Genomic DNA, 23,283 nt, shown 5'->3' on the forward strand with positions numbered 1-23,283 from the left:
GCATTATCATCACCTATAAAGTGTTGAATAGGACTCTCTCCTTCTTCACAATTCACTGAGGCAGTCAGCACTTCCTGATTTTGTCCTCCATTCGGAGCTCATGTCACTTGGGCATGCTCAGTGCAGTTCAACCTATGTGTAATTCGTTCAAGTTGAGCCAAAATATTTTCAACGGATTCGCCAAACGGTGGTGAGAACAATTATTGTTGCGACTCCATCCCCTGTGTCTCCGAAGTCATAATCACACCAAAAAGCCAGAAAAAATGAACAAACTAATAAAAACAAAAAATGGCTGACCAGGAAGATAGTGCTTCAATCAGAAAATAATCTGGACCTCTAAATATGTAGTAATACACTCATTATTAGCAAAAGAAAATAAAAAAGTAAAAAATTATCCAAAATCAAGTGATTTTGTCTCCAAATTTGGAGACTTTATCAAGATAAAACAAGGTTCACATAAGCAGCCATTTTAAATACCCACAGTGTAGACAAATCAGCCCACAAAACTCATGAATAAACATGAGCATATGGGCTTCAGAATGCACGCCCAATGAATCATATAAATACTCATTTTAAACATACTATAAATTATTAGAAACAGTATATAGCTCAAAATTATGTCCATAATACATCTCCTTTGTAACTAAGAAAAGTTCCTAACACCATATGGCAACAATAATATATATAAAAAATATAAAATTGGTTTAAAACAGTCATAACACATGAAATATGGAAATGTATAAAAATGCAATATTACATCACCCTTTAGGGACACTAAACCAGAACAACAAAATTACTATGTGCATTAAATGAATATCTATATATAACCAACAACCTTTTAAATGTGTAAAGAATGAATTATAATAAAATAAATGCATAGATGTTTATATATCCTATTAAAAGGCATACTTATATAATTTATATAAAATGTATTAAATAAACTAATAAAAATGTCTCTACATATACATATATATATATATATATATATATATATATATATATATAGCCGACCATTTATATCAATACCAAAAACTAAAAGGATATCCCTTATAGTTACTAGAGGGAATATATCTGAGGAAAATAACTGTATGAGATACAGGCATTGCAAGCGGTGGGTAGAGAAGAGGAATGTGAACTATAGGAAAGGAAGTACCAAGGAATAGAAAAGTGGTTAGTAGTTGATATGAAGTGGAAAAGGGGGAGAGTGGTAACGTTAGAAATAGAGCGAGTAGAATTAATAAGGACAAGAAAAATAGTGGTGGTCAGGGAAAAGGAGAAGGAAAAAGGGGGTAAAGGTGGGTGAAAGTTGAGTTACAAGACTGCACAAAGCGGTTGCTAAGGCTACACAGGATTAATAAGTATATGGAAAGTAAGGAGGGAAAATACTTTTGAAATAAATAGCCAGAGTTTAGGTGGGGTGGTGGCAGGTGCATGAAGGAGAGTTGGCAAGGTAGGTTTTTAGTTCTTTTTTGAAGAGACAAGAAGGCTATATAAGTCATAGGTTCATTAGGAGTTTGTTACAGGCTTGCTACATGGTCCATTTCTAAAGTAATCTGCCTATGATTTTGTTAGGTTTATAGCTATTAAGTAGTGCTTGATCACTGATATGGAAGGATCTTGCAGGGGTGCAAAGGGATAGGGGGTGGACAGGAAGGGACAGTTTGTGGGTTTGTAGAAGAGAGAATGTGCTATTTGTAGTTCAGACAGTTGGAGTAGTTCTGGGAACTCAAGCCATTGTTGCTTTTTTAAGGTAAGGCAGTGATGGGACTCATAGGAGAGATAGCAGGTAAATCTGGCTTTCTGGTGGTAAGTTTGTGCAAGTCTGGTTAAAAGATTTGTTTGGATGTGTGTGAATATAGGGGAAGTGTAACGAAGGCAGGTGAGGCGATAGGTTTGGGCAAGTGTGAACTTAGCAGTGTTGGATAATATTTTTTTATGTCTATAAAATTTTTGATTGGTCTTTTTGATGGACTGCAGGATATTATGGTCAAATTTTAGTTGGTCGTCAATTGTAATTCCAAGAGTCTACATGAATAATGGTGTTGTCAAGAGAAGATATATGGAAAGAGGTTTTGAGATGAGATGCAGAGTTTGGAAGAAAAAGGAGTTTGGTTTTCTTTGGGGTCAGGATATGTTGGTTGTCAGTTAGCCAGTGTTCTATGGAGTTAAAGGAACTCTGGGTGAGAGAGTAGAGATCAGTGGGGTTGTCAGAGATGGTGTTAAGGGTAGAGTCATCAGTGTACTGAATTAGTGATGAAGAGGTGCAAGCAGAGCAAAGATTGTTACAGAAAATATTAAAGAGAATGGGACCAAGAATGGATCCTTGGGGGACACCAGTTTGTATAGGTAAGAAAGGTGAGTAAGAGGACTGCCATCTAATAGATTGTTGATGGTTGTAGAGATAGCTGGAGAACTGGTGGATAGTGGGGATTGAGAAGTTTAGTTCAGATAGTTTAGAGAGGAGTTTAGGGTGGGAGATGGTGTCAAAGGCTTTTAAGAGGTCAAGGAAGACACACAATACAAGTTTATTGTTGTCCCTTGCTTCTGCCACAGTCTGAATAAATGATAAGAGGGTAGTGGATATGCTGTGGTGAGGTCTAAAACCATGGTGAGAGGAGGTAAGGAAGTTTTCATGTAGTAGGTAGTTTAAGAGTTGCCTATGAATACATTTCTCAAGAATTTTTGAGGGTGGGGAGAGGATGGCTATTGGTTGGTAATTGGAGGGTTTGGTGGAGTTACCTCCCTTGTGAAGTGGAATAGTATAGAAGGATTTCCAGATTTTGGGGACCATGGATTCTTTGATTGAATGGTTAATAAGAATTGAAATGGGTAAAGCAATAGAGTTGGCAGCAAGTTTAAGAAATTGTGGAAAAGGTTGTTGAATGAGGATGAGCATAGTTTGAGTTGTGACAGAAGGGATTTAATGTAGTTAATCAAAAAAGCTTTCAGGAAGAAGGCTGATTGGGAGTGGGAAGTTGACGAGGTCAGGGGTTGAGTTTGGTTGTTGTCTGGGGGGTAAGTTTTCTGATGGAGTCTATGAAGTAGTTGTTTAGAAGAGTGGCAATTTCAAGTTGAGTCTTGGTGGGGAAGAGGTTAGGGGTACTGGGAGTTCCAGGATGGAGTATACTATTCATGGTGTACCAGAACTTGTTTGGGTTTGTGAACTGAATGGATTGGGCTTCCTGATATAATTTTGTCTTGTTCTGAGAGATACGATTTTTTGTAAGGTTTCAATTTATTTATATTTAAGGAAGAGAGAAGGGGATTTAGACTTAGACTATAGTTTCTTGTCTCTCAGTTTCATGGTGGCTAGAGTATCTTTAGAGAGCCAGAGGGTGGGATTAGATTTGTTCCTAATTTTCCTGATGGGAGCTGAGGCATCTATTATGTTTAGGAAAATTCTGTTGAATTCAAGAACAGCATCACTTAGAGGGAGGTTATGCATGTGTGACCAGTTGATCAGGGAGAGTTCATTGTTGAAAGTTTCTGCATTAAAATTTGACAGGTTATGGCAATTTCTATATTGGTGGGCTTTTGGAGTTTGAGGAGGTAGTCTAACTATTGAGATAGGGAAGTGATCACTTAGAGAGTCTGGTAAGGTGGTGGGATAGTGACACTGATTGGGGTTGGAGGTTAGGATCCAGTGGAGGATAGAGCTTGAGTACTGTGTATGCGAGTGGGAGAGGTAAAAAGTTGGCTAAAACTGTATAGATTAAAAGTAAAGCTGGGGGAGTTGGGTGAGAGCTTATTTCAGTCGATATTAACATCACCAGGTATGATTGTTTCATGTGGTGTATGTTGGAAGATCCACAATAAGATATTTTCAAGAATTGGAATGCTATTGCCAGGGAATATGTAGATGGACACTATAGCTAATTGTTCATGTCTATTAAAATGGAAGTTAAGGAGGATTAGTTCTGCTGGGGAGAAGTCTGGGATTGATAAGGAGAGTAGGGTGAGGTTGAGGTGCTCTGAGTATAATATGGTGACTCTCAAAGTGATCAGCTCCCTATCTCAATAGTTAGACTACCTCCTCAAACTCCAAAAACCCACCAATACAGAAATTGTCATAACCTGTCAAATTTTAATGTAGAAACCTTCAACAATGAACTCTCCCTGATCAACAGGTCACACCTGTGAATCCATGAATTACCACATAGATGACAGTACACTAAACACCAAAAGTGTGATGAGAAAGTTAGGGACACAGGTGGACAGTGGTCTCACCTTCGATAACCACATCGCCACAACAGTCAGGAAATCCTCCTATGTGTCACACCTCATGACTAAGGGCTTTTCATCCAGACAAAAGGAGGTCATTGTCCCACTGTACTCATCCCTCATTAGACCCATTATAGATTACAATGCCGCATTTGGTGTGTACCTCACAAGACATCTGCAACAGCTTGAAAGGCAGCAGAAAAACTTCACTAAAAGAATCACAGGCCTAAAGCAGTTGCTCTATGCTGACCATGTAAAAAAACTCCAGCTATACTCTGTGGCATATCTTATACTCAGAGGTGATCTCTGCTTAACATACAAGGCCTTGTCAAACCCTGAGCTATTGGACATGCTCCACTTAAGGAAATCCCAATTACTCAGAGTCACACACTCCAGGGATCTGGCTGCAGAAATACCTCACTAAAAGAATCACAGGCCTAAAGCAAGATGCTCTATGCTAACCATCTAAAAAAACTCCAGCCATACTCTGTGGCATATCAACTACTCAGAGACTCCCCATAGTCTAGAATAGACTGCCCATACATGTCAAGCAGAGTGCCTCCTTGGCCCTCTTCAAAAGGACTCTTGATGATTGGATGGGAGATAGGAAATTCACCCCGTGGATCACGTCAGTCGCCCTGCTAGACAAGGGCCCAGGGAAGTAAATATTGTGGGAAAAAATATCCGGGGAATTGTTTGGCTAGGCTTGTATAGGCCCTAGGGCCAATGGCCTAGTACCAGACTATGAACCTAGGAACTTCCCCGTTTTTTAGGGAGTCTATCTTGCTGGTATGTGTTGTACTTGGGAGGTAGTATTTCAGAGTTTGTAATATGAGGTTTTAAAATGTTTCTGAGAGAGTTACAATGAAGGGGGAGTGGTGGGCATTCCATGCATGAAATTCTGTAATTTTGTTGAGAAAATTATGTAGGTTTATAGAAAAGAGTGATAGGTATTTTGATGAGGACGTGAGAGGTTGACGCTTTTTGGGTATGATAGAAATCTTTTTCTCTGTGAGAGGGGATGGACCAGGATTTGGATGGATGTCCCCATCTTGTAAGAATGTTGTTGGAAGTAGTATCAATTTGGTTAAGAAAGAACGATAGGTAGTGATGGAAAGGTCGGAAGTAGACTTGAACTTGTCTTTGGGAAAGGAGAGAAGAAGTTTAAGATGCTTGAAATTATGTAAATGTTTAAAGGAGATATTAAAAAGGGAGGGAGATACTGGGAAGTACAGGGATGAAAAGCAGGGTGATGCTGTGTGGGTAGTTGTGGGTAATGTAGGAGGGTACTGTAGGATAGGGTGGTAAGATGATAACTGACAGAAGAGGAGTAAGGTGGGTAATAAGAGGAAGAAAAGTAGTATTCTGTTTTCTTGTATGGTTGTTTTTTGTATTACCTAAAGTCCTGGTAATGTGTGCCAGAAATTAAAGTTCTGCTAAGGCAAGCAGATGTGAGAAGAGTGAATGTGTCACTGTAATGCACTTCTTGCTCTGTTTATTGCTAGATATGCCCTTTGAGTGATTTAATTTTCCTTTATTTTTTCCATTTTTTATAACTTTTTTTGCATGTGCACTCTGTTCCTAAGGAAAAAATTAAAAAAATGCCACTTTCTATAGTGCAAACGAGCCTGACACCAGTGCATGCCTACCAGAACTCTGAATAATAGCTTACTGAAGAAAATGCACCTATTAGCTATTTTCTCTGTGGCTCAAGGTGTAAGTGCAGTGAGCTTACAGGAACAGGACAGCTGATGCAGGGTTCAAATCCAGGTTACTGATAATTTTACTGAGATGGTCAGAATGCCATTTATCACAATATTTTGCTGATTAAGAATGTTGCAATAAATGAAAATGAATATTGGAACTATGTTTATTGCAATTATGTATCATTATTGCTTACTATAGAAGCCCAAATGTAATGTGTGTAAATTCCATTAAACATAATGATGATGATGATGATATTTTATGTAGAATTCACATGTATAAGTATGATGTGCACAATATTTTGTTATAATTGTAATGCATTATTAATAAGTATGTGTTTATGACAATATGTTTAGTGAAGTTTGTATGTAACCTAACTCACTGCATATTACTCAGGTTATGCAATGGCATGTATCTGAAATTAATTTACAAACACAAGTATTCCATTTTAGAAAGACTATGTAAAGTCACAGAGAAACAGGCATCTCTGAAGTATATCACCTTTTATTCTTATATTAGTATACCTCTAATTATCATGTCAAAAGGTAAGTTCACCTGTGGCACTGACAGTTAATTAGCAGTTTAACATTTTATCCTTTTTTCTCATGGGGCTGATTCACAGGTGGCACTACTCAATCTTACTAGTGTCTAAGTCCCAAAAGCCCAATATATCACAAGTCATACAATTTTCCCACCAGCCAACCAGGATTATAACAACCAGCATAAAGCATTTCAGTGTTTAACTTTGGAACATATGTCAATAGTTGAGTATCATACAAAATCAAACCTCACTGTCATATTTCATACCTTCTGGTCCTTTTGATGTACTCAGTGCCAATGTTTCTGCCAAGGCAATAATGTGGTTTCAGTTCTACAAATGCAGCTGACAAGGCTGTGTGTTTTTGTGCATAAGCGGTTACATAAGCTATCTGAATTGTGCACCAAGTCAGACTCATATTTCTATCTTGACTTCTATAGACATGGCTAGTGATGGTAGTGATGGTGTTCCATTTGGCGCACAAAAGTGGTATGTTGAGGAGTCCAGGATTTTGTGGCTTTCCTCGTGAAATGCTACTGCTGGAGGCCACTGCAGTGGGATTTTGCTGGATCTCAGTATAAGGCCGAGGCTTGGAATAGCTTGGTGAAGGCTGTCTCCAACGTAACTGGCATTCAATGTACTGGTGAGCAATGTCATCACCACTACAGTGACATGAAGAGGTGCAAGTGAGACCTCCTGAGCTGATGAGAGGATGAAATGTAAGACTGCAAACACCCCTCAGTTGTGTAAGTATGCTGACCTATCACCTGTCTGTGATATGGCATCAATTAGCCAACCAATTAAGGTTATTCATTATGGCTTCATATATCACTTTTTTCTTTTCTCTACTGCACAGTTGCAGCAGAGACAGCAGAAAACCATGAGGCCCATCAGGAGAGACTAATTTACCTCAGAAATGCATGGGTTAAGTGTATATGTCAGGTCTAAATGCACAGCAGAGAAGTATTATCAGTCCATCACTATACATTATCTCTAGCAGGCTTACATTAACATTTATATCGAGCCTACATGCCTGCTGCAATAGCTCTTGGTTACTGCAGTAGGCAGTGAGTACATCCAATTAATTGTATGTTGGTTCAATACCCAGAAACATTCATTAGATTTTTTTTAAAGGATAGTATTTATAAGATATTAACTGCAACACTGCTTGGCATTAACAAGTCAGTATTTGAAAATGCAGTTATTAACTTTGAAGGCATATATCTGATATGGCATAGTCACATATATGATTCTGTCTGTCATATCATACCATTGTGATTGATTGATTTAATGACACAGTAATGCTTTCCCATCATATCTGAATGTGGCAAATGTATACATATTTATCTCTCATAATTGATTTCATTATTGAAATAAAAAAGTAATGTGACATGCCATTGATGTAATTCTCTTATCTCCCCCACCATATCTCTCTCTTTTTCCATGTATATTCCTTTCTTTTTTTTTTTTACATATTGTTGCTGAAACAAAAATGACCAACCACTGCAGTTTCACTCCTGTTTCACTCCACAGGTTGCTGAGGCATCACCACCACAGGCAACAGATATACCAAATGCATCTGTGTTGCAACCTGTCAGTGTTACATGCACAGCTCCTGCCTTACCTGCTCCACCTGCCTCAGGTAGCTCTGCACTGACTGCTGTTGCAATGGTTCCCTCTGGGAGCAGTAGTAGAGGAGGTTGTTATTTTGTTACCTATCAGGAGCTGGCAGAGCTGGTGGATGGCATAATGGAATGGGGCCTCGGTGCCTGAAGAGGCAGGATTGAAAACATCCTACATCACGTTATCAAAATGATGCCACATCTGGCACTAACCCAGACAACTGACACAGGAGACAGTGATTTCAGTTACGAGGGTGAGGACTAGACTCAAGTTGGACGTAGATGCACCTGCAGGGTCCCCTACCTATTGTCCCCCAGACATTTGTTTCCGTCACCGTCCCTATCTGTCTTGTATGTCCTGTATGCCTGCAGCTGCTACCTAAACTACCTACCTGACCCTCTCATTCATAATCACCTTCCCCAGTATTCCTTTATCTCCAAAAAAAGAAAAAGAAATAAGCACCTGTCACACAGGAAAAATACACCCCATACATAGTTCTGCACTTCGCCTGTGTGTCACCTTGACACACTTGATTTGGTCCATTTGATTATGCAACATTATTCTGTTGTTGTCACCCATCCCTGGTGTTGTGAATCTGTAAAGCCATGAAATTCTGTGTACAAATCTACATTTATGTTGTGAAGAAGTGGGTTGCTATAGTGCTCTCCAATTACCAGTCTGAAAAGTCCTGTATTAGTTCCCCTGTTTTTTAACCCTCTGCTTACTTCCCATTTTCCCCAATGTCCTATCAACTCTTTTCTCACCATTTAATTTGGTTTAAAGTAGGAGCACACTTAACACTCATTACCAGAAATGGCCCATCAAAAACCCTTCACTGTTTGTCCTCAGCATTTGTGCAGAGATTGGCATCACACACAAATGCTGAGTGACGGTGAATGGCATTTAATATCCTATGGCAAAAGCTAAAGATTTTAATTTTAGATGCACTAGCAACATCATGTCATGCAAATAAGCTTAAATCCACTGTGCTATAAGAATGCACAGAAAAGGAAGGGTAAAGCCACTACTTTGAAACACTTACTCTAACAGATCTTAGGCTTCTGGATGTAATAAACTAGAAGTTCCTATGTGATGTGTTCAGATAATTCACATGTCTGTAGACTGACGTTTTTTGCATAGTGCAATGGGGTCAGTTACAGCTGTATGTCATTTTCATGCCATTTTAGATTCTTATCAAATGTTTAACTGCAAAGTCTCTATTAATCTCCAGTTGCATTTTCTTTACATACCATTTGAATAGTGCAATGCATGAATAATGCAAGAAAGCATTAGCAAACACATTCCATCCCCAGCAAGTTACTTTGTAAACCATCCTCATCCTGCTTATGTCTTAATCTTGTTTCTACTATTCTACCCTTATTGCTGTCTATATGAAACACTTTATTGTACAGAGCATAACAGATCAATAATGAGGAAAAATAACTAATAGTAACACTACAGAAAGATGGCCCTAAATGTACTATAAACACAATTCTTGTTATTTCTCTCTCTCTGTGTTTACCCTTTATGGCTCAGTAAGTTGTCACTATACCTTCAAATGTGGGATTTAAACTGTGTGAAACAGTGTTCCTTTGTGACATGCTGAATTAATGCTCAGTTGTATAGACTGTTTGCATACTTTCAAGGGTTCTAATTCAGACATATGCAAACTGTTACTGACTGATTTTAGTACCCTATTATGTGCAGGTGCTGCCTGCATATTGTTTTGGGTCATGATTATGCTACTTCTGTCATGATCTACTTGCTCTCTGCCTCCCTTTTCCCCTGTTTATGTCTCTTACCCCTTCTGTGTCATCATACTGGCTCCTCAGCATTTGCACAATGACTGACACCAAGCAGCACCTTTACCTTAGAGGAAATTGAAGGAAACAGCTCCTGGTAAAATGTTGTGAGCTTTTCCTTCAGCTGTATTACTTTGGTGCTCTTTGTGGTACCATGCTTAGCTCAGGCTAATCTTTTGTTGAACAGGCTGAACAGCTGAATGTGCACCATGTAGGGTATTCTAGTTTCAAATATTGTTAGGAAACATTCTGCACTGGATCGTTTGGTCTGTAATGTATACCTTAAGTAATGTTAAAATTGTCAATACTGTGATGAAGCCTGATGCCTACATTCTCCCTTGCCTTATTGTTTTGTGTTTGTGGCTTCAAAACATTACAATTAAGGTTGCTTATTTCTCAGTCATGGTTATACTTTATGACCACTGCATGCTCCCTATTGGAAACAATTACTTAACAAGTACATAGCATGCTAGATTATGTATCAGGAAATGTAACAGCAACACTCCAAAGATGTTAAACAATTCTCCACAAAAATATTGGAGTCTCTGTGTGTCTCTGTCCCTGGTGATGGACAGAAAATAATCTATTTGTTCCCACTTCTGTATCATGACTTTTAACTGTTTCATATTTATTAGGCTACAGGTTTATAATGTAAATGTTATGGGATTTTACACTTGTCATGAGTGCAACGAAGAGTAATGCAAACATTCCCCATTGCTTCAATCTGTTGTCATATTTTGAACTTTGTGAAACAGGACTTATCTCCCTTTTAATTTTTCCAAATATTTTTAGTTTCTAATAACATGATGGGAATGGACCCCATTCCTAAGTCAAAGTACAATTAAAGTTCATGAAATTAGTATTGCTTCAGTCTTTGATGTCAGCCAGAAGTGCTCTTTGCAGCACTTGCAATGTGCCCAGTAATGACTCCTGCAATTTGTATGGAGTTACATTTATTGGTAACATAGCTAAATATGATTGTAGATTCTTTTTTATAAGGTCCGTTGCTCCTATTATTGGAACTGTCTGGGTATCTTTTTTCCTCATTGCTCACGTTTATGTCTGCCAATCCTGATACTCTATGACTATGTGTATCTCTGTATGCAAGACACTGTGGTGATTTCAATGATTGATGCTAATTTTGTCTTCTTTTCATGGACCACTATACCTGGTATTCTAGCATCTATCTTTTGAACTGTTGGTAATGGATGATCCCATGTAATGTAGACATCATTTTCTATGATGCTTTGTGGTTCATATTTCCAGTGTTTTTCAGCCACTTCAGTCCCTTAATGTTAGCACAATCTTGCCACATTATTATGCCTTTCAGTATACAGTCCTTCTGCCATTAGTATGTCACAAACAGCAACAAGGTGTGCAACTGTTTCCAATTCTGTTTTGCAAAACCTACATTTGTCTGTTTTTCCCACATGTTTAATGGACTTTGTAAACCAATGTGTACATAGCCCACTATCGTGTGCCGCCAATATTAACCCTTCATCTCCTGGTTTGAATCGCCTCCCCTTAACCATTCCTGTGTTTATTCTTGATCTACACAAGGTTCTTCCAGATGTTTTCTACACTTGCAACTACATTTATGCATTTTCTACATTTTTTTCCTTCTCATCTGGTTATTCACTTTATATTCTTTCTTTTGTTTTTTGACACATTCAGTTGCTGCCTGATTTTTTATCTACTTTTGGTTTGATTTCCATTCCTGTTTGATGCTGCTATATTTCTGCTAGACTAAGCAGGGAAGCCATCTTAGACTCATTCTCCTCATGCTTCAAAACTTTCACTACATTTGTGTCTTGTGAGGTCAGCAGATATGTGTGCAGTCCCACAGCTGCAGATATATATGGTTTACTATCAAAATGTTGAAATTCACATGGTTGATGGTCATATAGTCATAAGTCATTATACCGAATGTTCAAAATACTGAAAAAAAATGGCAAAGTTTAAATGGTCGAAAAATACCTGCAGCACTGACAGTAGTGTTTTTGCAGGGGGGCTGCACCCCCCTGCACTCTCCAGTGGGGGGCCGGTGCACTCCCCACACCCCCTGCTACTTATATATAACAACTCCGAAATCACGCAACGGTGCTGACAAGGGTAAATCCTTGCACTGTTGTCAACATAATGTTGACAGGTAATTTGCATGCACTTCCTGTTGACCAAATGAGCTACTTAATATTCATGTGTTGACCATATGGGTCAGTCAAATGAACGTTAGACCATATGAATTTCAACGTTTTGATAGTAAACCAATATATGCATGTAATCAGTTTCAAGGAGGTCCATCCCTCCTTCAGAACGGGGAATATATAATCTTGGTATGCACTGATTTTTATAAATCATTTGGTGAGCGTGAAGCCTCCTTTTCATTTTCCTATTCTAATCTATCCAAAACATTTTGGGGCCAGTCAGTCACTCCAAAACTGCAAGTTAGGACAGGAAGAGCAAATTGGTTTATAGCTTAGATTTTGTTCCTAGATGTCAATGCTGTTTTCAGGATTAATTTAAGTATTCTAAAGTATTCCTTACTAAGTGCTATATGCATTTGTTCATGTTTTATTGTTGCTCCTTCATCAATTCCCAAATATTTATACACGCCCTCTTGCTCAAATTCTCTTATATCAAATTCTTGCCCAAACTGATGTTTTCTTGGTGCTGCAGTTTCTCTTCTTTAAAGGTTGCATTTACACATTTATCAAGACCAAATTACATTCTTATATCGTCTGAAAAAGTTTTGACAACTTGCAGTTGTGCTTTTAGTTCCTCATCTGATGAGCTATACAGTTTTAAGTCATTGGCAGAGTTCCTATATGGTGTGTGTGTGGACAATACTCAGGTCTGTAGATTTGTTCTTGAAATAATGTCAGGGTTTGAATCTAGATGCATGCCAATGTGTTTTTGAATGTTTTAAGTGATGGCCACACATTTTATTAACATACATTATCCTGTTGCTGTATTAATGTGCTTGTTCCCTATCGTGAACACTGCATTGTACAGATCTTGCTTGAATAATTATGATGACTAACCGAAGAGTAACATAACACAAACATGAGCAGAAATGAACCATAAAATAACCATTTAGTATTTCTATATGTTTAGCCCTGTCATCAACCATCCACCTCTTCTCACCCCTCATGTGTCATCAAATAAACCTCATGAATTCAAAGCTGTTTATATAAGCTATGTTTCCACCAGCAATAACATGCTCGGTCCCTCATGTTTTCATAATGCGTGTCATATACATATAAGGACTGAAGAACTGCAACAGTCATGACAAATGTGTAACTCATGGCAGCTGAAAATGACCATAACACGCATCTGTTCTGTATTACATCAGATTCAGACATGGTCGTATGTCTATACTGGTCATTTGCACATAGGTCAGCATGGAGCACCATATACTACTATTAATTCCCATTGTAAATGCGACACGTCAAGATGTGATTAAGCATGAGCTAATATTGTGCCATCAACAGCACAGATGAGCTTGCCAATGATGTCATGGCTTCATATATAACCAAATATCTCACAATTTTAGCAACCCTTGCACTGTGGCATGTTCATTTTTCACAATATAATGTAGCTTCTGTCATCACATAGTCAAGTGTTCAAAACCTATACTGAGAGACTGTTAGCATTGTATGCGTCTTAATGCTTTAATGTACGATGACATCCACAACTGTTATAATGTGTACAATTACAGAGGGAAAAGCCTCCCTTATCCCTTATAACTCATACAAATTATTTTGCAACACAATCATATGGTGTAATGACTTCACACAGATTGAGTCTCAGAGTTGAAGTGCATGTGATTCATGCATATATCATTAAGCAGTGAACTTATATAACTTGCTGTTCATTTCCAGCACAGGGCAGCATTATACGAAAGTAATGACATTGCCCAAACAACACTGCATGAAGTTATTACTTGCAATGTTTACTTTGGAGAAAAAAATTATAAAATCTTTTTGTAATTTCCTGGCAGTGAAGATGTTCTGCGAATGTCAAGGTATGACAGCTCATGCAGCACACGTTTTCATGAATGTATAGATTGAGTGTGGTTCAGTTCTAGGACAGTGTGTGTATAGTACAACAGGGATAGCTTTCTTGGCCAAGAAACATTGATGTTGCACCGATCACAGTTGTGTGAAAACAGTTACCTACTTGTCATCATTCTGACAGAATATTATTGTACAAATTATCATCAAATGTCCTTTCTTACTTGACCCATTAATTTGAGTTATTTGTGGCAAGCTCCGATGTTATGACCTGTCAGATGAGTACGTTTAACCATTGAATGGCACATTCCTCGAATGTCCATTCATTGTACACATACCATTGAAAGTCTGTTTCATTGAATGGCCAAATGATTGTAAATACTATCATCAAATGATCATAGTTGGCTATATGTGCTGTGATCTGATGGCACTACAGCTATACATGCTGTGATCTGATGTCACTATAGCTATACGTGCTGTGATCTTATGTCACTATAGCTATACATGCTGTTTTCCCCCTCCTCTGCCAATATATTCTCCAACAGACTTAGCTGAGCAACATATTTGACTAGTATAAAAAATACCTAAAAGAACTCTGTTGTGCAATAAATATATCCCCACCAACAATGGATTTCCTTATAGTGCAAGCATACCTGTTAGGCTGCTACTGATACCTAAGCTGACCTGCTACTGTACATTGATATTGTGTGAGCTCCCACTAATGTGACCTCACGCAGCACCAAATGCCCTCATTGCCGTATCATTGATATGATTTCCAGTATAACAGCATATCTAGGTAGCGCAACTTTATGAATCAATCCCAGACATAATGGTAAATAACAGTGCAGTCATGACAGGGAGCTTAGCAATAGATACAATACTACACTTAGCTATTTAGTAAGGTTCAAACTACCTTACTGAGCTGCCTATCATTATTGTGCTTTATAGCTCCTTCATGCTACACAACACCATGTCCCAAACACAGGTCGACTCCTGTGCTGCATTCATGAGAATGGAATATGTTTTGTATGCCGTCACAGGTTGTGCTGATCCATGTTCACAAAATAGGGTATACTGCAATGGTGTACAAAACATACTATACAAGATGCATGTACACACCAGTGCCTAATGTCTGTGATTACCTGGGGTTGTTTCATTGCTTGGCTAGTATTGAATACTAAATGAAGAGTTCAGTATCAACTTATAACCAGCTGTTTGTATTAAAAACTCATTAATATCCAGATTCAAAGTTTTACAAAGCTTTGGTGATATTGGTCCTTTGGGAATTTTTCTCTCTGAGCACTAGTAACAAACCAGGGGAGTTATTAATAAGCATGTACACATCGCTCTAAGCCTACACGTTTGCTCATCTTAGCATGACAAGCAGCAGTGCTCATTGAATATGCAAGGAACTAAGCAACTCCATGTTGAGCAGCACCTATGTTGGCCAGAACACCTGCTAGCAGCCAAGGTTGAGGTGCAAATAGGCTTGAGTACACAGTATAAATAAGCTTAACTTCAGTAAGTGAGCACACACGGATGCCACAATACAAGGCAAGGGCAACCTGAACTGCATAATTCACAGGCAGGATGAGCTTAATGAGGACCATGTAGTTATATACACATAGATAATTGTACAACCACCACTAATTATAATTATTGATAACTACAGAAGCAAACTTGTCCAATCAGGGACACTTCTACATTATAAAAGGAAATGTTGACAAAAGGCAGTGAGAGGGACACAGCTACAGTACAACAAATGGAGTAAATGTGATACATGCAAAATAATGGTAAAGTGAAGAGGTGAGATAACAATTGTCAGGAAAAGCAGATACATTAAGGGATATTGCATATACTGTAAGTAGTGCACATCAGGTATGTATCCAGAAATGTATGTTTTGTAACGTTTTGTAACAAACCTTATGCTGTTAACTCACCACACGCCATTCATATAAAAAAATGTACTCAGCTATCAAGCTGCTAACCTATGCATTTTAGAAAAGATTTTTATTTTAGAGGCACATTTTTCTGTGGAAAGCATGTTTTGTATAGAAATGTACATTAGATAGTAGTTTCCACATGTTTAAACAATTATGTACCATTTGCACTATACATGTTCTGAGAGATGCTCAGAAAAAGTGTACTCATTGAAGTATATTGAGTTTGTGTGGTTACACCCATGGTGCAGGTGTGTGGAAACACACTGCCATTGTTACGTATACTGTGAATCAGAGGAAATGATTTACGTTCATACTACTGATGTTCAAACACACATACAGGATAATGAATTTTAACTCCTTCTTTGCCTGATATGTATGAAGGAAACAACAATGAAGTTGTAATAGCAATATATACATGTGTGAAAGTGGGGACATATTGAGAAGAATCACTCCCACCAGTGAAATCATTCAAGTAATAATATTAATTTTGCAAACAATTATTTTTGGCAGCAACCTGCATATTGTGAATGGTAGAAAGTATGGCTGTTCGTGTTGTGTATTTATGTACTGCAATCAAGAAGGACCTGACAAATACACAGAACTGTTACCTTAACCAGTATTCAATAAAAGAGTGTGCTGCAGAATTGAGATGTATGTGCTTGCAAAATGAAGGGCATGGTTATATTATCCGAGTATATTGCATTTGTGTGAGTATAATGCATTTGTGTGAGTATAATCAATCATATTATATGACTGGCCAATAATATTCAAAAAGGAGCATGCTGATTGGTCAGCCCAACTAACGTGCCCATTGTAAATCCAAGAATATACCAATGGATAAAGGTCCAGTCACCCGGACTTTTTTTTTCATTAGTATATATAGTATATATCATAACATTTTTACTTTTTTTTTTTAATAAATTTACAAAACTGAAGACCTTAAACGAATAAGAGAGATAGCTCAGAGAAAAATAAGAGGGTAATCAGGAACGTTCTGCAAACTAAAGAAACGTACCTGATTATCCTTTTATTTTCTTTGTCTCACCTCTCACAAATGTTAAAAGTCTCCCGGTTTCTTTTTTATTTTAAATAAAGAAAAAAAAGAAGAAATGGAGCTCTTCCTGTCTCCGTTATTTCCTTTTCACAGCACTGATGTACTGTCTATGGATGAGAACGCAAGTCCCATAAGCATGCACAGTACATCAGAAAAGTCCCACGATACTGGTAAAATGCAGAAGGGCACAATGGAGGCATTATTCAAAGACATTATTTAAGAAAAGTAAGTATTTTTTTCTTAAATAATGTCATTGTATGATAGCAATAACTGACTCAGTGGTATGATAAATTGACGATTCCCAATGGTTGGCTTTATTTAATCACTCAGGCTTCACCCTCTTTATTAAACCACACCAACCATGGGTAAATCTTCAATATACCACACAGATGTTGTCGGTTATTGCTATATTAACTGCTTATTTTGTAGTGTAACTGTCACACAAAACATGTTGAATTACAAAATTATATGAAACTACACCTCTGAACACAGTATAGCATCATGTTGTACATCACATTTTGCCTCGAACTGAGCCTTTTTTAAGACATTAGTTGTTGTTGTGTCTTTTGGCTTTTCCAGGTTAGGGGTCGCCACAGCAGAACTCCGGTCCGCTAATGATTGGCAGTAGATTTTTACATGCCGAATTGCCGGCCCTGACGCACAACCTTCAACGAAGGTACGCCCATTCACACATGTCTCCAAACAGAAGACGGTCTAGCTGAGAATCAAACAGGACAACGTCATACTGTGAGGTGACAACAGGTGACAACGCTACCGCAGCACCACCACTGCAGTGTTTTTGTAGACATTAGTAATACCTGCATAACAACACACTGACATAAATCACAACAAGATGGAACATTAACATGTTGTATTAAGTGAACTGTTGAAAATTTACATTTCACATTCAGCAATGGTACACTGGTCTGTAGCAAATGATATCTTCTGCATTTAAGCAAGTAACTCCATTGAGCAGATGCTGGCAAAGCCAATATTTCAGAAGATAATTCTACTAATTTTTGACAAAGGAAAACAAATGAAAAGAAGTATCTCATAGCATTGATTATTTAATAGGGTTTGTAATAAATGGCAACATCTACTACACAATAATAATGGGCATGCTCTTAAGGAAGTACATCAATAAATGCATAAATATTACCTATGCACCACAAAACCACAAAAATTATCATAACACAGGTCCATTTACACTTTGAAACATCTTTGCAGCATGGAACACATCAGGAACTGATCTGTAAGGCATTATTGACTTTACAATGTTATACTGAAAACAAAATAATAAAAGGTATATGTAAATGTTTTGTATTGTAGACAACAAAGAAGATATCAACAAAGAAAAGAACCACCAGCCAGCAAGCCAACATACTTTATTCTCTAATGTCTCGACTATGAAAAGTCTTCATGGAGTCGAGACGTTAGGGAATATGTAAATGTTTCTATTGAATCATGGAATAGACAAAATTGTTTCTGAGAACTAAATAATGGGCAGGATTCACGAAGCCTCCGTGTAAGAGTTACAAGTCTTACACGGAGGCTGCAGTTAAACGGTGTGACGTCAGCATGCCATGCATATTCATGAGGGCATGCTGACTCACACCTAAGGCTAACACGGTCCGTGTAAGAAAGTAGGGGGCATGTCCGCAGGGCGAGTCCTGCAAAGGGACACGCCCCCAGAAGAGTAACAGTCCTGAAAGTAAACCCCCACGAGAGAGTCCACGTAAAGGTCAACAAACACAACACAACACATGCCCCCACAGACTATAAACATAAAATGTAAAAATTAACATGTTATATATTTTTTTTATAAGTTATAAAGATGTTTGCCCGTAATTGCGCTCGTTTGCGCAGGCGTGCCTGTCGCTTAGCCACAGTTAGCAGTCAGTGGAAAAGCATATAAGATCTAAATATGCAAAGTAAGTTAAGAAGCAATAGCGTAGCGGTAGAGACGTTGGCTGAAGAGGAGGCAGTCACGGTTCGAGCCCCAACAACATCAATTTTTATTTCTAGTGAAATAAGCATGAAACAATTCCCTGACATATATGTACATATATATAATTATATTTTATGTAAAATGTAATGAAATGGGCCATGTATTATGAAGAAATGTGAGATAATAAAAAAAAAATGTCAGAAGTGCCTATAGCTGAGCTACGCTCTAACAAGCTGAGTATATCTGCCCGTAGGTGAGCAGTGGTTTAACAGATGTAAAATGAGTGCCCGGGGTTGAGCAGCATTGTAACACACTGAAACTGTGTGCCCATAGCCGAGCTGAGCGTAATATGTGTGCTGACAGCCAAATGACGCATAAACCAGCGTAACCCATTTGCGCGGAGCTGCGCACCGTGCCAACAAGCTAACCAGCGGGCAACGTTGAGCAAGCTGTATCAAAACTGCCTTTACACAGACACACCTCCTAGCCTGTGTAGACAGTCATAAAATAAAAAAAGCAATGGCCAGGCTCGAACTCAGGATACCATGCACCATAGTCAAAGTACTGAACCACTAAGCCATGACAGTTGCTCTTAGAAATGCAGTATTAGCATATATATATATATATATATATATATATATATATATATATATATATATATATATATATATATATATATATATATATATGAATGAATGGAAAGAGAAGCATGACAAAGCAGGTTTTGTGAAGCTGATACATTTCCAAAATGGTCAATCACAGATAAGTGCGGGAAAAACGGCATATATAAGCCCCATAGGCAGGAATACACAGCATATCTGATTGTGGAACCAATTTGCAGTCAGGATGGCAGGTGTAGGAGAGGGTAGTTGCTTCCGAGCACAGAGGTGGGGCATTGAGGAGTCCAAATATATGGTTTGGCTCCTCGTCCACGATCCTGAGGCCCAACTCATGCAAGGCCAGGTCCTGTGGGGAGCATACAAGGCTGAGGCGTGGGACCGGTTGGCACATGATCTCACCAGTGCCACAGGAATACCAAGGACTGGTGAACAGGTCCATCACCACCATGCGGACCTGAAGAGACGGAAGCAAGACCAACTGAACCGTTGGATCCAGGAGGCCCAGCAAATGCCCAACGCCCCACTACTGAGTAAGTTACATGTAATTATTTATGTAAGAAATTAACCTAGCTGATATTATGGAGCTGTGTATTCCAATATTACTTCATTTATATTACAGCTGCAAGTGTCCATTCCATGAATAGTCAAGCCTATGCTGATAGGCTTGTGGGGTTGCGCCACCAGGCAGGTTAATAATTCTCTCCCTGTAACTGTTAAAAAATATAAGTATGACAGCTTGCAAAAGAGTGCAGTGTAGTCACTTATTAATAAAAAGTTCAAGTAACAGTGTAAGAGAGATTCTGCTAGTACTGTGTGATTACATAAGTGTGATGCAGCCTGTAATCCAAAAATAAAAATGAAACAAGTCTGAAATAATGATGTTCCACCTGTAATGTAATAGTACATAACCTGCAGCAGGCTGTAAATTACAATACATGTGTGAAATATGTCCCCGTTTAAAATCTGAAACATGACTCAAGTGAGACTGTTGGAAAGGATTGTTGTAACCAAGTAAAACATGTCAATAAAGCCTAGAATTAAGTACCATCCTGAATTGTAAAAATAAAACAAGTGAGAGTGTGAGAAAGCGGTATGAATCCACCAAGAAAGTTCTAATAACTCCTGAATAAAGTATACTGCAGTCAGTACAGAATGAAATGAATGTGACAGGCACAACCAAAGAGTGAAAAGTGTTCAATAAAGTACTGAAGCTGGAATGTCTGTCCCACAATTTGGATATGTTGCTGTACCTTTGCAATATGCAGATAGTATGGTTGTATCAAATACCAAGCATCCACAGTTGTCTAGAGCCATATAAATCAAATGTAGCAGGATGCTGTAGCTGAACAGAGCCAGATATGAATGTGTATGAATAAAAATGCAATGTATATTAATGTAGCAGTAACATTCCCATCACCAACATGCCTAAGTTTACACATAGGAAATTGTAGTCAGTCCTGCAGGGTGTATATATCTGCAGCTTGTAGAAAAGTACAGCATATGTATAGGTATTTGAAGTTGTTAATGAAATATTTCTTTACCCTACCCTATAACCACAAATAATCCATTCCACATGAAATGGGTATGTGTATTCACAATTAATTCCCCTGGACATTTGTCCTGTTGGTTCATACATATTTGCATGTACGTTGATGCATGTGCCCTGTTCATACATCCAAACCTGATGGCCTGTTGCCATCAATCAACCCTGCATGCTGTTGGATTGTGTACTGTTGTTCAAATTATGCATGTGTTATTCTTGCTGTTCAATGTCTTGAATTTATGGGTGTTTGGTTAATGGGAATACTAATGCATGCTGTTACAACTAATTGTGAATGGTATTGTTTGTTACTAACCCAAACTGTCATAAAATATTGCAAAACACAGGACGACAGGGAAGGCGGGTTCCTGCGGACCCACCTCTCCCACCTCAGCTGGCGAGTGCACCTGGCACTAGTGCCCAGCCCGGACCCTCCTTCAGGGCCCTGTGCCACCTTCAGATGGAAGCGCTGCAGGGGATGGGGCTCATCCCCCCTCTGCAAGCATGGCCAGAGGAGACCATCCACTCACCCTCCGTAGTGTCCGGACTGTGGTGCGTAGGGAGATCAGGCATTCTGTGCTTGAGCCCCTATGCCAGCTTGAGGCACGGGTGGCACAACTCACGGGTGTGCCTGCTACCCGTCCTGCACAGCCCCCAGCACAGCCCCATCCTGGGCAGTGAAGGCACAGTGGCAACTGCCCATGGGTGGGGATCTTAGTTCCACTGTTGCCATCTGTGGGCTCATGGGCTCGAGATATTCAAACATCCGTCCCCATCAATTGTGTTTCCCCCTCACATGTGTCATACACCACCCCTGTATGCATCTTGTTTGTCTTGTCTGTTAACCTCCCCTACCTACCTCCCCAACTATACCTACTTCCCGTACCTGACATTCCACTCTCACCTGAAAAAAAAAAAGGGCACTCTGTTCCCACAAAAAAATTACACCCCATACATAGCTGCCCATTTCGCAGACATGTCTGCTGGACATGTGAACTGGCAATTACAATTGGCTGTACAACAAATATTGTTGTCCTCACCCCTCTCTCAGGGGTGGAAGGTTTCAAATTTCACACCAAATTACACATGTATGCACAGCTGTTGCTGATAAAGAAATGTGCAGCTATGGGCTTTTCCTACACCCTTACTGCAAATCCTCAGCTTGTTTCCCTACTGTCCTACCCTCTTTGTGACCCCTTTTATACCAATTTCCTGTCTCCCCATTTTCATTTCTTTCAAAGAAATTAGCGCGGGTGTGCGCAAGAGTAAGCACTTTTAAGCAGTTGTAAGCAGGTATGCGTTTGTGTGCACTTAGCTACATGTGTGTGCGCGAAGCTAAATGCCAGTGCGCATGCCTGAGCTCCACGCAAACCAGTGCTACCCCGCTTACAACTGCTTAATAGTGCCTTAGTCACTCTGAATGACAAGGCCTGTAGTCTGCTCAGAAGCAAAATAAAATCCCACTGTCAGTCCCGAACCCAGGACCTTGGAAACAGTAGTCTGTATGGCTTACCACTAAGCCATGAATGCTATACAAGAACATTGTGCTGAAAGAAATATATCATGAAATAGTAGGAATGAATGTAAAGGGAATATAGGAAGTCTATTACACAAAGCATGTCAGGTATATTTACTGTCAAATCTAGTGGATCTGTAAAATATTAGTGTGTGAAGAGAAACAGCCATGCTAGTTGGTAGCTAGTAGGTAATAATGTCACAGTAGCACCTTGCAAGCCACACACATACTCAGAGCAGAATAAACACTGCCATATTTTAATAGTTAAGAGCCCAGACATAGCAACTGTGACTGAGTTACAGGGATGTCCCTGATTTGAAAACAAATGTTAACTGTGCCCCACTGACTCCCTGTGAAATGTACTAACAGTAGGCAGAAAGGTGTTACAACACATGCAATGGTAACTATGAATTACTGAAAGTATGCACCACTTGCATGTCACAAATGGTGTAGTAATACATATGCTCAAAATAACCCACAGTCACAACTGCAGAATATCAGAAAATTTCATGGGTGTATCCCACTGATATGTACCATTCCATGAGGCTGATAAAAGGTGCACCTGAGAGTATCTGAGGCCTGCTCAGCAGCATAATCAAATACCCTTCTAGGTGTCAAGGCCCACACCATGGCCAGACCACACTGCATACAGTACCACCCTACCACAACAAACACATAGGGAATTGCTGCTCAAACAGATATAGCAAGCATTACAAGGTGTGAATGTAAATGGAAAATAGGAAAGCCATAGCAACACATTA

This window comes from Protopterus annectens, chromosome 1.part2 (genome assembly GCF_019279795.1).
Source record: "Protopterus annectens isolate FY-2018-M chromosome 1.part2, PAN1.0, whole genome shotgun sequence".
Lineage (NCBI taxonomy): Eukaryota > Metazoa > Chordata > Ceratodontiformes > Protopteridae > Protopterus > Protopterus annectens.